The sequence below is a fragment of the Phoxinus phoxinus genome, assembly GCF_949152265.1.
Source record: "Phoxinus phoxinus genome assembly, chromosome: 8".
In the NCBI taxonomy this organism is placed as follows: Eukaryota; Metazoa; Chordata; class Actinopteri; order Cypriniformes; family Leuciscidae; genus Phoxinus; species Phoxinus phoxinus.
In genome coordinates, this window is record NC_136883.1 from 8,229,278 (window position 1) to 8,246,013 (window position 16,736).

The 16,736-nt window shown below is 37.9% G+C and overlaps 1 protein-coding gene across 4 annotated transcripts in view; it reads left to right on the forward strand.

Moving 5' to 3' along the window:
* vaspb (vasodilator stimulated phosphoprotein b) overlaps positions 1 to 16,736 on the forward strand; it is a 45,487-nt gene that overhangs the window by 757 nt on the left and 27,994 nt on the right. The window lies entirely within an intron of this gene.

The following is a 16,736-nucleotide window of genomic DNA, read 5'->3' on the forward strand; positions in this document are numbered from 1 at the left end:
TGACAACCAAAGAGTTATTTCTTTTATCGCGTTTCTCTATATAAACTGAATGGAGCTGAACATTTAATAATTTTGCACTGATTTTTCTGGAGATACTTTGAGTTTGAATTAGTTTGTCTCCAAATGGTTTCCTTTTCCGTTTTGAGACGGTGATTTTAAACATTCTGTCAAACGAATAATGTCATTTATTGTAAAAACACAGCATTTTGGCATCTAAAGCTATATATTTTAAATAGCCTAAATATGTTTGGTTAGAGAGGCCTATCCCTTTAAAAACAAGTTTGGCAATTTTTCGGTTCATTATTTTGCCATTACTTGCTACCATGTATGCTACAATGTATTTATTAGAAAGAATTTAATGCTGACATTTCTAAAACATATTTATTTTTCAATAATTAGTCGTTTACTGTACACACATAGTGCAAGGTTGAATAAACACACGATTGATAGTTTTATTTACACATTAACATTTTTTTACACTTTTTTTATTTTTATTTAAAATTTCTGATAAAGCAAGGAGAACAGTTCTGTTGACACCCAAATGAATAGATTTTTCCTAAACTGAAAGAATTTTTAAAAATAAGGTGCACCTGCTTTGTGCGCTGTATATGTGATCTTTTGAACAACATTAATGACTTTTTACAAAACATTTAAACGAACTAGTATCGATAACTGTATCCCCAGGCGGTGTGCAGTGCACGAAGTTGTTTATTGTGTTGTTGAAAATGCAGCTGTCAACCGGTAAATTGGCCCTTTGTAACACGTAGCCAGTCCTCTTTTGTGAGCCCTCCCTGTTCCTTCTGTTCTGGGAGTTGGCCGCGGCGCGAATTCAAAAATCCTACTGTGGGGAAGGTTTGGCTCATGAATATTAATTAGGTCACGGGACATTCACCCAGTAGCGAACGTCAAATATCCTACTTAATATTCAAGACTAAATCCTTTGCCATAGTTGGATTTGTAATTTGACTGTCAGGGCAGAACCCGGAACTAACCTACATTTGCGCCATGTAGCCTATAGAGCACTGAAGCCTGATAATTCCACATCCTGCTTCGGCCTGAGCAGTTTTACAGTTATAGAGTTCAAGGGCACTTTTAGTTCAGTTTAAGACTAGACACGGGTGAAAAACAGTCAGAAAACAATACATTTCAGCCAGAAAACAATACATTTCCACCATTGTTTCTTTAGGAATAAAACGTTGTATAAAATCAGGTAAATTTTATATTAATAAACCTCTCTGTAAAAACCTTTAGAATATGGATATGAATGAAAGTGTTAAATTTGCTGTATGTAAGAGCTGCTGAAGTGAAGATTTCATTTTGAGAAAACAGCCTTTAAATGCCTTGTAACAGCCTTGTAAGATACAATTACATTGTATTGTAATAAGTGCTATACAATCAACACTTAAAGTGTATTTTGGATGTTTTCTGTCCACTATTTTGAAACACTTTTTGAAATATACCAAAAACTCAAACTGATGCTTAAAAAAAAGAACGTTTTTGCGGCCTGTAGTGTCTCAAGCTAAACAAAAATACACTAGGCCTAGGCTACATATTTTTCAGATTTGAAAAAAAAAAAAAAAAATCACTACAGATTTTTCACTCAAGCTGACATAAACAAAACCTGATGGTCATGTCATCTTGTAGCATGATTCGAAATGTTTTATTTTGTGATTGAATTGATGCAAGGGAATCTGACCATCTGTACAAAGGAGTTAATGGTCTGTATGTCACAAATTTGTTTATATTAGAATAGTGTAGAATACTGTAGTACAGAATCTTAAATATTTCTTCGTTATACGATTATTCTTTTAAAAAAAACATTGTTGATTTGTTTTATATTTTTTCTCCTAATTTGGTCTTAGACTTTAGGACTGTACAATGAAGCAACATTTTGTTAAAGACAGCTTGAATAGCTTTATAATAATAACACGCCACATATAACAACAAATAATCACAAGGAATTCAAAAAGTGACACAAGGCAACAGGAAAGAGCTTTCCAGATTCTATAAAGTGGACAGATACTTCCTACTGTGTTGAGCAACCATCCAGTTTTGTGTAAAATAGGGAAGCACCAGCACCGACATGTTCTTCCAACATCTTAAGAATGTAAAACACTCGTTTTGCTATGTAAACAACAACAGCAACCTGCCTGACAGGTTTTCGTCAACGCAACTCTTAGATCTGTCTCGCACCAAAATAAGAGTGCAATAAATAAGCATATACGCTCTAAAACCATGCATCTCTATGTAAATTTCAGTTCAGCGACATTATCAGCCAACATGTTGAAGGGTGACATTTCATGCCATGTTGCCATTGTGACACACAGGAAACTTGACTCAGGGAGGCCTGCTGGGTTCATGCAAAAGGTGCCGAGTACGCGCGCACAACCATGAGTTTACTGTGTCGGGTCAGCTTGCATAATAGGTGAAGAATGGAATGTTGTCACATTTACAAGTTTATTGTCCTGTCATGTTGTGGAACGTCAACATCAGAATGCATTGGAGCGGTTAGCGCCTCATTTTGAATTTTGCCAGGCCACCCGATGTAACAATGGTTTCTCAAACTGACCTTGTTATTTGGGAAGCCCGGTATTGAATTCATGGGAACCCAGGCTAAGTCACTGACCTGCAGTCCCTGGGTTAAAATTACAAAGAACAATCAAAGTTCCAGGGTTATTCAAACACTATACATGGTCCTCTTTAGGCTACGTTCACACTGCGAGCCTATAGTGCTCAATTCCGATTTATTTCTCAGATCCGATTTGCTTTTCTATAGCTATTCACATTGTTGTTTTAAATGTGATTCCAGTGTGAACAGATCATGGTCCTGTACTGACCCGCATATGCAAAAAAAACTATAAGATGTCACATAGCTCGCTGTCATTCGGAAGTAAACACGGAGGACATAAAGTAAGCGATTACGTGTTTATTGTAGTGTGATCCACTGCGGAAGCCAGCAAATTTATGCACAGGCCATGCAATATAAAAAACAAAGACGAGGATGCGAAAAAACAGAGCAGATTTTTAAAAAACATTTATGAAACGAGCCCACATGTTTTTCTTGTATATTTGACACTGTAATAATTGTTAGTTCTAACACATCACTCAGTGGCTCAGAAGAACAGGCTCCAAATCTCAAGTGGCTCAAGAATGACTTCTTTGAAGAATTACCCTATGAAATCGGTTTTATTATATTCCAAAATCCCATTAATTTTTTCCCCAAATGAGGTTAGGGATAGACCTTCATCCTTTTCTCTTAAAATTGTAAACTTTTACTAGGGGATGATTCTGCATGAATTTGTTCGGTGTGAATTACTATGTGAATCGTATGAACTTATAAAATGTGAAATAACAACCTCTTGAAATTTGTCGGTTGGAGAAGCTCTTAGAGCAGCTCTGGAGATGAAATTCATGTGGAGTGTTCTTATATAGTGAGGCCACAGACACTGGAAACAACAGACGTAAAGACGTGATTTATTCACATTAGATAATCGTTGTGTAGGTAACTATACTCTATTCTCACAGTGCTGTTGTGGCTGCGGTGTGTCACGTGACAAGCTTGCTGCATTGCCATGTAAATAAAAACTTTTATACATTCTAAAATAAGTCGCCGGGGTGCTCAGGCTACGTTTACGGCTCGTTTACACTTTTGCATTTTCGTTTTAAAACGCATAACTTTTGCTACTCCAGAGTTTTTGACCCTCGAAAGCGGAGGATTTTGGAAACGCTTCCGTTTGAAAACCTCTGGGTTGCGTTTTTAATGTAGACAGAACAAAACGGAGACTTATGAAAACGAAGGCATGGCTGCCCACATTCGCTCCCTGATTGGGTTTCTTCTGGATCATTGCATATCCTTCCCTGATTCGTCAAGCCCCTATCAAATGACCATTATGAAGATGACAATAACAGACCAGCCTCGATGGTGTAAACAATAACATGGAGACGGAACTGCAAGCTTTGCTGACTTTCTTGTTCTTTTGAGCAGCCATTGTGCAGTTAAACTGCATTTTATAATACTGTGCAGCTGCCTACATGCACATGAGGCACGCTATTATTCGAGCAATCAGCATTCCCGCGCATGCCCAGATTGATCATGTGACATGCGTTTTCGGTTGTGTAGTGGGGACGGAGATCTTTTCTGAAACGCAGTGTTAAAAGTCAGTATGGACAAGGATAGTTTTCATTTTAAAACGCTGTGTTAAACTTAAAACAAAAACGCACATAGTGTGGACATAGCCTCAGTTAAAATGTTTTAATCCTACCTGTGACAGGGACAGAATGAAATTCTGTTATACAGTAAATATAACTTTTGATTGGACACAAATTTTTGACTGGGTGATTACAGACCAGTAAATATAATTTTTGATTGGACTGATTGCTTTACCATTTCAACTGCAGTAGATCTATTTGCATGACTATTAGTGATGCAGACTGCTTATAATATATTTATACATTAGAGCATTGAAGAAACATTGAGTAATGTGAAAATATATAGACTAGAGGAAGACGCATCCTAAACAAGCCAAAATGAGGAAAAACTTAAGGAGTGTAAAAGGAAGTGGACTGGAGTTATGATGGCGTGTAGTTGTGATGGCGATAGTCTGTTTTGTCTAAGCAATGGCATACAAATGTTTGAAATTGAAAACATTGTTTTTGCAGAGTTTGGTGCCCCTAGTGGAGCTGAAATGGCACCCTTCAACTTTATGTGAAAACACAAACGCACAGGTGGTCCGCAGCTGGCTTTCGACACTTGCTGTGTAATCAGTCCAGTTTGTTCCTGTGTGTATTTCTGTCACAGCCTGTCATCCTGGAAGTGCATGTCTGATTAATGGCAGCGCTGTGATTCACTGCTGTTATCAGACTGATGACTGTGAGGGACTCGCCCAGCATGTCTTTATCTAAATGACTTCCACTCTAGTGCTTCTACAGGCTAAAGGGTTTAGGGTGGCACTGGTGGCTTCGCTCGCGCCCCATGCCAGATGCTGCGGTGTGGTCCTTCTGCTGCCGGTATTTAATTTCTTATGATCCTGGGTGATTACAGACCATTAGATATTGAAATGATATAGGAGAACAAAGGGGTCAACTAAAATGGGCTTTTTAATGGCTGAGACAGATTTCTTGAAAATAGACTGATGGCTGATATAACCATAGCATAGATATAAACATCAATTTAAACATCTTCAAATGAGATATACACAAAATTATTGAAATTATGTTGAACACTTGCCCTCAATTAAACCTCATTGTTTTGGTAAATGACTTCGGCCCTGCGAAACCATTTCAACAGATACCGAAAATTGCTGTTTTGGATGAAATTCTTGTTTGCTGAAATTTTGGTTAAAAATCACTACTTAAGACCAGTCAAGCCAAGTCAAGTCACCTTCATTTATACAGCGCTCAAAGGAACACTCCACTTTTTTTGGAAATAGGCTCATTTTCCAACTCCCCTAGAGTGAAACAGTTGAGTTTTACCGTTTTCTAATCCATTCAGCCGATCTCGGTGTCTGGCGGTAGCACTTTTAGCATAGCTTAGCATAGATCATTGAAATTGATTAGACCGTTAGCATCTCTTTAAAAAAAATTAGTAAAGAGTTTCAATATTTTTCCTATTTAAAACTTGACTCTTCTGTAGTTACATTGTGTACTAAGACCGACAGAAAATGTAAAGTTGCGATTTTCTAGGCCAATATGACAAGGAACTATACTCTCATTCCTGCGTAATAATCAAGGAACTGTGCCTTCGGTCTTGGTACACGATGTAACTACAGAAGAGTCAAGTTTTAAATAGGAAAAATATCGAAACTCTTTGGTCATTTTTTTAAAAGAGATGCTAACGGTCTAATCAGATTCAATGATCTATGTTAAAAGTGCTACCTCCAGACCCGGAGATCGGCTGAATGGATTAGAAAACGGTAAAACTGTTTACCTCTAGAGGAGTTGGAAAAGTGGAGTGTTCCTTTAACAATATAGATTCATAGATGGACATAATTCTGTGTGGATCTGATTGTTCAAGTGCAATATGCCACGAAAGGGAACTAAATTCGGATTGCATGCTTTTTATGAAAAATCCAATGCCAATGCATCCGTTTCGGGTGTGTGTCAGTCAGAAAATACTTATTTTCTTGAAAGTAATGATCAAGATGTGTACACGTGTATTTATTTGTGCTTAAAATATGTTAGTGCTTGGATTTTAATATAAAATGTGCCGTGGAAATACTGTGGTATAAATGGTACTGCAGAATCTATACCAGTTGAAACATTTATACCCCCTCCACCCTTAGCTAATGTTTTGACCAGAATATTGGCTGAGCATTAAGGAACAGAAAAGTAAAGTCATGTTGTCAATTGTATGGATGAATGTGTCAGCTGTGGGGAAAACGTTCTTCTGCGTCTTCACACTATTGAGTGAATATTATTGAATGGATTGATTAACTCAGAGCAGATGTTTGCTCTAAGTTCACTGGATGGACTTTACATGTAGCCTGGCTGCTACTATTCAGCAGTTTACTCCATCACCAATGTGACTTAAAAGAAGGTGCATTTATTGTTTGTTATGAATACCTCAGCTCTCAGGATACAGTTCGATTAATGCAAATCCTTAATGCTTATAAGAAGTTAAGAACACCGTAAGGAACCGGAGTGCTGGGTAAAAGCAGAACATTAAGATGAGGGCTGAGATAGAAACGTGAAATGACATTTAGAGATGCACCGGTCAACTGGCCATCAATCAGACATTTTTTTGTTGTTGTTTTTTGTTGTTGTTGTTGGCTGATTTTGTTCCAGACTTGCAGACAAACTGCGTTGCCCATTTTCTATTTCCCTAAATATTATTTGTGTGGAAATATTCTGAAGTCTGTAAACAGGACGTTAACAGAAGCCAGAGACGAGACACGCTGAAGATGGACGCGAAAAAGCAAGGAGAGGAGAGCAGAGAAAATACTATACCAGGCACAGCAAGCTCACTGTTTGCGATGTATATACATTTTATACCAAAAAATTATACATTTATACCATGGTCTGTCTGAATACTCGATTCTGATTGGTTGAAAGGTGTTCCAAGTCAGTTTAATCACTGTTCTATATTAATGCACTGTCAAAACGCACACAGCCACACATACGTCACTCGCACACAGAGAACGGAGATCGCGCTGTGCAATCAATGCTGCCCTGCAACTTTTAGTAATAAAATAACTTGATAAACAACAAATAACTTTGCAAATGGTATCGGCCATGAACATCATGACCAGTGCATCCCTAATGGCAATAGAACATTGTTGCTTGCTACATTATACTGATAGGGATTGTATGGAAAAAAAATGAATCTGGGAAAATCACGAATATTTGGTTTAACAGCAAGATAGTCACTAGGGGTGTATCAAATCTGCATGGATGCACTTTTGTTTTTGGCAGTTAAAGTGTCAGGCAAAACTTATCTTATCAAATTTAGTTTATATCAGTCTATGGTTGACTGGGAAAAGCAGAGTGCATGTTTAACTGGTAAACTTCGTCTGGTAATAATAGATGGATGATACACTGACAGAAATGAGCTAATGTTTAAAGTTGTTTTCTCTCCTCGCATATCTAGAGCTATGGCTTGTGTGCAGAGGTCAAATACTGTATCTCATTTGGTCTCCATCAACCCTAAGTGGACATCATTGAATGTAAATCCTTGTTGAAGAACATTTGCAGGGAATAGTCGCTGCCAAGAAAAAACATTAAAGGGGATCTCAGGACAAACTGAAGGACTTGCACCGCAGTGATGTTGAATGCTTGATTCTGACTGGCTAACAGATGTTCTGAGGTGTTGATTACTTCATATTTGTGCTTGTGCATCTGTTGAAAAATAGTTTTCAACTGCATTACAAATCTGGACCACATTACATCACTTTGCCAAATTAAGAACCTTGCAGCCTACCACAAAGGAGCCAGAAGACATTACTCAAGTAAAAAAATAGCTTTACATTTCTTAGTAGTGAGGTAACACTGCTATTTTTGAAGTAGTTACTAACTAATGGCTTTGATATTTGTGGAGAAACTACTGCCTAACACTGTGGAGGGCCTTATGCGCAGTATGCAGTAATTTTTAATAATTCAATGGATCGTCATTAATTATTCTTTACGTTGAGGACTTGCCTTCATACACCACTTGTGTGTCATCATACACAAGTCTTGTGTTATGAGCAAAACCAAAAATGGCTGTTTCATTTCAAGTGTTGTTCATCATGAAGCACACTTGGTTGCGTAATTACAGGCTTTCTTGCCTCAACATGTCTTGATTCTCTTTGGTATTTTTTATGGTGCTGGCGCATCGTAAATCTTTTGAATTGCAGCCCTTATGCTAACCATGAATCACAGCCATTGAAAGCTCAAATGCGTATTGATCTGAGCCTCTACGTATTCAAATGGCTTAACATATATTAAAAATATCTGCCTTGAATAAGACGAAGGCAGATCTTGACACGCAAATCTCAATGCTTAAAGCAATCACTGTATGTTTTGAAAAATTATGAAATGTTTCAATGTATGGTTTATTTACATCAAAGCTGCTTGTTTCAACTGAGCTATTTATATTGAGTCCATTGTAAGGGCTCAAGATCAACAGTCATGTTCTGGATGTAGAAATGTTACTTAATTTCTCCATAGAGGAATTGCTTTTTGCTATAACATTGGCTTTGTTAATTAAGACAGATCGACTACATTTAGGGATGTTCAAAGTAGAAGCCAAAATTGTATTTATTTTAAATGCGTGTCTGATTTTTGGTAAAGAACTACACTACCCATGATACAAAAGAGAAGGCCAACAGTCAAAAGATTTGCAAATATTGTCGTCTCATACTCTCAAACAACTATTTATTTGGTTATAGTTGTATATTTTTATAAATATAATCATAAAAATAATGCTATAATAATATAAATAAAATATTTTCAAATATATATATATTTTAATCATAATTTCTGATTTGATAATGTAATTTAAGTTCACTTATTTGCTTTGTATAGAATGTTATAATTAATCTCAGAGCTGGTTGGTTTTGTGTATGGTAATGGTTTGGTATGGTACTGGTTTATTTTCTATTTTGTGTATGGTACTGGTTTATCTATATGAAAAATACTTCTGTAACTAAGGCTTTGCAAAAAGTGGGCTGTCACTGTTACACTCTTACAGTAACTCTGGAGAACCCGTTTTGGATTTGTGCAATTGTGGAAATCCTTGAAAGACTTATATGTTAATATAAAAATAATATTACTAAAAAAAGTCCCCCGGCTGAGAATCTCACTTCTCTTTCGGGATTCAAATGTAATATGATGTCTAGAGGTCTTTTGAAATCTATTTAACATGTTAGATCAGTAGTAGGGGTCGCCCTGCACCCTGTGGCGTGTGTATTTGCTCCGTGTCGGTGGCCTCTGTTCTCACAGGATCCTGGCGCTCGGCCAGAGTCACACTGCTTAGCTGGGCCTCTGGCCTCCTTACAGAGGCTCTGTCACGCCCTCGCCAGTTGCTGATTGGTTCATTATCCGGATTTATTGCTTTTGAATGGCTGGTGAAACAGCCCTTGGACAAGATTAGGTGCATGCATTGCCACAAGTTGCTTACAGAATCCACTAGATTTATATGCTGGCAAAATCCATCCATTTCATTCTTTCTGAAACGCTTGTGGGTGTTTTTGTTTTTGTTAAGTAAAAATAACTATTCTACATTTGCTGTGTTTATCAGCTCTGAATTCTCTTAAAGGTACAATATGTAAGAATTTTTTAATAAAATATCCAAAAATCACTTGTGCAGTGTGATTTTTTTTTCCTGCAGTTGTGTACTTACAATATCCCAAAAGTTCCCAAAGATTTTTACATCCAATTTAAAATAATTGGCCGTCCCGGAATCCCTGTTCACTTGTCGCCTGTCAATGACGTAATATCAGCGTTATCCCTGGTTTCCACTCGTACTGCCATAGTAACCATGGCGACAGACGTGGACAACTGCGTAGTGCGTAACGTCTAGCTGCACGCTGTTGTTGTTTCGTTCAAACATTATGGACCATCGCAAGCAGACTTTGGGGAAAAAAGGAGAAGTAAAACGAGGATCATTATCAGCGTGGCGTTTTCGAGATGCCGAGAGCTCCACGTTCTTGACAAACTTCGGCTTGACAGAGCTCTTGCATGTACTTTATTAGACAGGTGAGCAAATGTACATAAAACTAATCAATGTTATATAGTTCAACATGATCAGATGTTCGAATATTACATTAGAATATCTGTTATTCTAATGTTGATCTAGCTTGCTGCTTGTCTCATATAGCCAACAAACTAACACATAGAATAACATTATAACTTTCAACACACTCAAATGCAGTTTAGTGTGATAGTGTAGAGCAAGTGAAACAGCGATGCGTTACCTCACGTTTAATTCGTCTAATAAACTGACCTGTGTGAATATTATTCAGCACTTGCTGGTAGTTCGGTTGAATGAAATGTTCTTATTCCTTTATATCCGCGCCGCTGGACTCGTGGGATTCGCGTGTGGCGCTGATATCTGTCTATCCACAGTCATGATAAAAACATCAATGTATTCACTCATCCATAAACATTATTAGATCCATCAGCTTGACGTCAAGTTCCATAATTCCACAGGAAATTTTGCGCCATCAACCTACGCCTTTGTATTTGTAAGAGGTTAGCGACCCCTAGCGGCGAAAAAAAAATACATATTGTATCTTTAAAACGCAATAATGTGCTGATTTCTGAAGGTATTCTACTGAAATTATTTAAGTATGTTAAAATGTGTTAATAGAGCTACACTCTACTGGTAGCTGAATATACAATCAAATTAGTCAAATTTAATTTGTTACACAGAAATCGCCAACCATCTTCACAAACTTGTAATAAGAAGGACTTTAAGGACTCCCTGCAGTTTTCCACCAATAAAACCGCTTGCAGGAAAGTTATGAAATTTGGCACACAGAAAGAGGACAGTCTGAACTGTTACTATGGTAAATTTGGATCCTCAGCAAAGACCACAAGAACCGGACAAGTCCTCTGCACAGACCTATGACTAGCTTCGTCGTCCCCATACTGGCGTGATGAATCTGATCTTCATATTCAACTATATTATTGATTAGACTGCACTGACACTATTTGGTGAGATCTGAACTGATGATGACATCATCACTGTTTTTCTGCAGAACTAGTTTAAATTAACTAATTTAATAACTGAAACTAAAATCTTTACAACGGAACTAAATTAACACTAAACTGACTTCAGCTGAACAATGACAACTGAAATGAACTGTTTGCAACATTGCATCATTTTCCTGTTATCACAGTAAAGCTGCTTTGAAACAATCTGTATTGTGTAAAGCACTGTGTAAATAAAGGTGACTTGACTTGGACTGGAGTCTCTAACTTAAACCCTCTAACTGTCCAAATTTGCACTAATGTTTATGCTAATAACGTTTGAACCGTAAGGACTACAAAACAATTTCCTCTGATTCCTTGGCTCAAGACGATTCGAAAGCACCCTATGACGTAATTTTCCGTTTTTGTTGTAAAATTTTATATATTTTTGAATGCATTGGTGTTATGAAACTCCGTATGTGTCTTCGGCATGATGCCGTGAAGGTACTCAAATTTTAGGGCAGAGAAAAGTAATGAAAATGATAATGAAAAAAAATAAAATGCTAATCGTTTTCATCATTTAGCCTATTTTATTGAAATGATGGATTCCTTGAGTCATACCAAGAACAATGATAGCAAATATGACAGTGTCGCCAGATTAAAAAAAAAAGAGTAATGTTTTTGTGTTGATATTATATACCAAACCATTATTGTTTAATAAAGCAACATTTTTGATGGCATGATGCCAAAACAACTCAACTCAACAAATCGATAAAAAAAGTATTGCGAAATGAGGGCATTTCCATTAACCAATGTTATGCGACTAAAACGCACATTTTTTTTTTCCTCGTGAGTTAAAAATTTTTTTTTGCGATTATATGGGTGTTTTACAAAATTGACGTGTTTCTATTGGGCATATTTTCAATTCACAATTTCAATTTGTGCAATTTGAAGGGTAATGGAAACGCGGTTTATGTCCCCCCACTTCACACCTCATCAATTTGGTCACAGCGCCACCAATTGGTCAAAAGTGATAAACAATCAAATTATATCACCAGTGATTCTACTTAAGATTTTTCAGCCATTTTGATTAAAATAATCTAAAAGGACTTTAATTACTAATTGTTGCAGTTAGTCTGATATAGGGATGGCGAAAACAAAAAAAAATATTGACCGACCACTGAGCCTCATTAGCCGGTTGAAACCAGTTAACCGATTAGTTTAAAATATGCTACGCTATTTGAAATAACAGCCATTTCGAGCCGCGCCTGCAATTTCACAACTCTGTCGCATCTCTCCGCCGCTCTGCCTCCCGCTCACACACACACGCACACACGGCGCCGCCCTTCCACTCACGTCACTTTTTTAAAATCCCCAACAGCGCAAAACATGAGTCCCGTAAACGCGGCGCAGAGGAGCTTGTATGTAATCGGCGGACAAATGGCTCCTTAGTTTCGAAATGGTTCGGGTACAAGGTGATCGCGTTGAAAATAAAGGCGTTTGTCTAGCGTTAGAAGCTCATTTGAAACATTGCCGCGGCTCATTTCAGAAAATAACAGCTCCGAACCGAAGAGACGCCGCTTTAGTTTGAGGTAGTGCTAACAATAATAAAGAAAGATGATGATCATCATCACCTTATCTGTTACCACTGAAATGTATTTGTAATGTATTTTCATATTTAAGCGCTGTATCACACAAGTTGCAACTTACATCTGTGTCATTCTGTTTGGTGAAATGGTCCCACACACTACTCTTCTCTGCACGCTTCCTCCTGTCGTCTGCCCTGGCGCTAACCTCGAGTGTGTTAGCCTGTAGCCTTTACTTTTCCCAAACCTTGTGAGCGCGCGAACCCAAACACTGTGACCTCGCGCCGAATGTTTTTATTGGTTTATTAAGTACAAACGGGCGAGTTATGAAAGATTGAGTGAGAGGGATTTGTTCACTTCACACAAAAAGATATTGGAATGAGATGCTAACTGTAGTAGCGTTTAGTCCACTGTCTATAATAGACTAATTTAGAGATCACTTTTCTTTTTTTTTTAACCGACTGCCGAAAACTTTGATCGGTTAACGTTGATCATCGGTTAACATCCCTAGTCTGAAACTCCGTGCCATGCTTGCATAACTCATGCCTTTTTGTGCGTGGCCCCTTAAATTGTTGCTTTCAGCTATATTTATTATTATTATAATTTTTTCTTAAATACTGGATTTTATTTTACAGTTAAATATGACTGACCACAATAATGCTCCTTATATTGCTTAATATATTTATTTAGTAATAGTTTTGCATTTAAAACCGCTTTTGTCCTAGATACACTTGCGCATAGTTTTTCAAGTAGCTTTGCTGGTAGGTTTATTCAAGGATCTTGGAGAAGTTGCCATAGTTTTTCTGGTATACTAACGTGCCTAAGACTTTTTCACAGTACTGTATTCTGTATTCACAGTACTTTTAATCGGTTAGCTGGTTAGTTGACGCATTAGCATAAATCATTGTGACAGGAGATTGATATGTTTAAGGGGGGAAATTGAACTTAAAAGTTATTTGTGGCACATTTTAGATGTCAAAGTTAAATTTTTTTTTGTGAAATTCAAATGCATGTAAATCTAACCCCTCATATTAAGGAAATGTGTTGCTCAGGGAATAGCAAAAAAAACGTTAGAGCCGGATTTACATAGAGACATCCAGGAAACCAACCGACTCTTAATCTACTGAACAGCTGAACATGAAAGCTGATGCCTCATGGTGCCAACAAAGCTCCTGATTGAAACAGTCCAATTTATTCACTGGGGTCTGGTGTGGCTTTTGTTGATATGTTCTCTAACAGCAGGAAGTTGTTGAGGGTTTTTTACACAAACAATAGCCCTTAATCTGTGATATATTCAGTTTTATCTATTCTTATTACACTTATTTGTTTGAAGAATATGTATTTCAGCATATGAATCCAGACAACACAACACTGATACCCACTTGCACAGGTGGTGATGTCATAACAACCAGCTGTTCTGCACAGAACAACCGTTTTAAACACACACACACACACACACACACACACACACACACACACACACACACACACACACACACACACACACACACACACACACACACACACACACACACACACTGTATATTCAGAGAGAGAGAGAGAGAGAGAGACTGTAATGTAGTTTAATGGACCTGGTGGTAAAGGAGTCTGTGATTTAGTCTTTATTAGTATAGATCTCATGTCTCTGAGTGTGTCTAGACAGATGCTAAGAAATTCAATAGCTATATTATCACTACAAAAATGTTGATCTGTGTGGCATCACTTCCATCACAAGGCTCCCCTGGATATGGAAACCTAGACATCATATATTTTAAACACTAGACAAATAAAGTAGACCCTTTACTGTTTCGAATGATGTACTACTCTTATCTGACCACAAATTTAGTATTTTTAAGTTTAACTTTTTGCTGTTATCATCAGGAATAATGCAAGTGACTTCTGCATGAACATTAAAGGGCTAGTTCACTTTGAAATTAATTTTTTATATGTTTTAGCTTACCTCAAGGGCAAATTAAACATGATTTAATGACTCGTAAATGTAAGTACACATTGATGGCCTAAGACACGAAACGAGCGGTTTGTGTGAGAAAACGAACGGTATTTATATAGTTTTTACCTCTTGTAACACAGCCACGTCCAAGTGATCTGAGGGCGCACGCGCTTCCTGGTGTGTGATGTGTTTGCAGACTGGTGCATAGATGTATACACTAGATGTCGCCTTGGCTACGGCAGTTCATTGGAACGAATGTCTTTAATGCGACATCTAGTGTATACATCTATGCACCAGTCTGCGCACACGTCACACAGAAGGAAGCGCCCGCGCCCTCAGATCACTTGGACATGGCTGTGTTACAAGAGGTAAAAACGAAATAAATACTGTTCGTTTTCTCACACAAACCGCTCGTTTCGTGTCAATGTGTACTTACATTTACGAGTCATTAAATCATGTTTAATTTGGACTTCTCTGTACATGCTCTTTGAGGTGGACCCCATAGACCTGCATGATATGACTGTCAGACAACAACGGTTTGACCTAAAAATATCAAAATTGAAAATACTGTGGAAACAAAGACACCTACATCTTGGATGCCATTGAGGTAAGCTAAAACATATCAAAAATTAATTTCAAAGTGAACTATCCCTTTAATGTTATCTGCCAAATAATAGCGCACATTTATCTAAGTTAACATTAGAGCGAGCGGCCATGTAAAGTTGCTAACAATAGGCTACTACTTGGATGTTTCAAATGATAAGCTATATTTGAGGTCGATGAATGATAGGTGAACATTTGATTTACTTGCCCGAAATACTGTAATTACCACATGGACCAGCTGTGTTAATGATCACGGACTGCGTGACTTCACCACTTCCTGTGGATTTTTTGTTCTGTGACTAACCAATTAATTAAAAATGTTCAACTAAGCCTAACGTCAGTTTACACTTCTGCCATGATTTCTTCGAGAGGAGGGGTCTATGTGTGGGTAAATGTATGGGCTTTTTCAGATCTTTCGATCTAGTGGACGAAATAAGTTGCGCAATTTACATATTAATGCGAAATGTGGTGATGGAAAAAAATGATGTAGAGCAGCTTTTGTTTCTGGTCTGATAGCCACAAGTCCACACTGAAAGTACGTGTAAGAAATCAGGAATCAGCCGACAAAGTTTAAATCCTGTCTGACCACCGTGCTTGCCGTAATGTGTACGCATTAGGTCAATAGGCAGAGAGTAGGCAGCCTTTTGTGGCTGTTCGAATGCGTTTGACCACATGAGCATCTACACTACGAAAGCAAGCCAATCGAATGCGTTTTCGACTACCTCTGGGAGTGGTTTTAAGGAACTCAAAACTTTTCGACCCCGTTTACACCTGTATTTAGCGTCGTCTACCTGCGATCGGATTGGCAAACTCTTCTTAATACCAGGTGTAAACAAGGCCTTATTTGAATGAGAATCATTGTGTAGTCTACAATACAAGTGTTCTCATTTGAGATTGCTGTTGGGATCTGAGATTAAGTGCGGCAGTCATATGGACAGCCTGAGATAAATTGGTCTGGTGTCCTGGGATGTCTGGCTCCTGACCCCAGTGTTGGCCGTGGCTCTCGCCGTTCTGTTGCAGATCAGCATGTCCAGACCAGACGATTCATCCCCAACAAATCTCCAGTAATGAACCGCATTTGCTGCGTTATTAAATTCCTAGAGTTAATATTACATTTGCCTTTTTGGTTCTTTAACTGAGTCCACTTTGATATTAACTACAAGCTCCCCTGGAGTATTACAGATGAGCATGTTAGGACAACAGGGAGAGGAATGATTGGATGCCTCATCTCGACTTCCCCTTCCCTGTGAAAGGGGGCTCTCCCAGGACAAATATCTGTCAGGGGGGGATGTGCACCAACCTGTAAAAGGATTTAAGAGGAAAAACCTACTGCTGTGTTTGATTGGCCAAATATGGCCATGCGGAGTGCCAGCCAGGGACGTGGAGGAGAAGGAATGTGTTTGTTCTGACACTGCTTCAAAGAGCTTTCGCTGCATTTTGAGGAAGCAGTGTTTTAAAGGGAAAGGCCACATATAAATTACAATTGT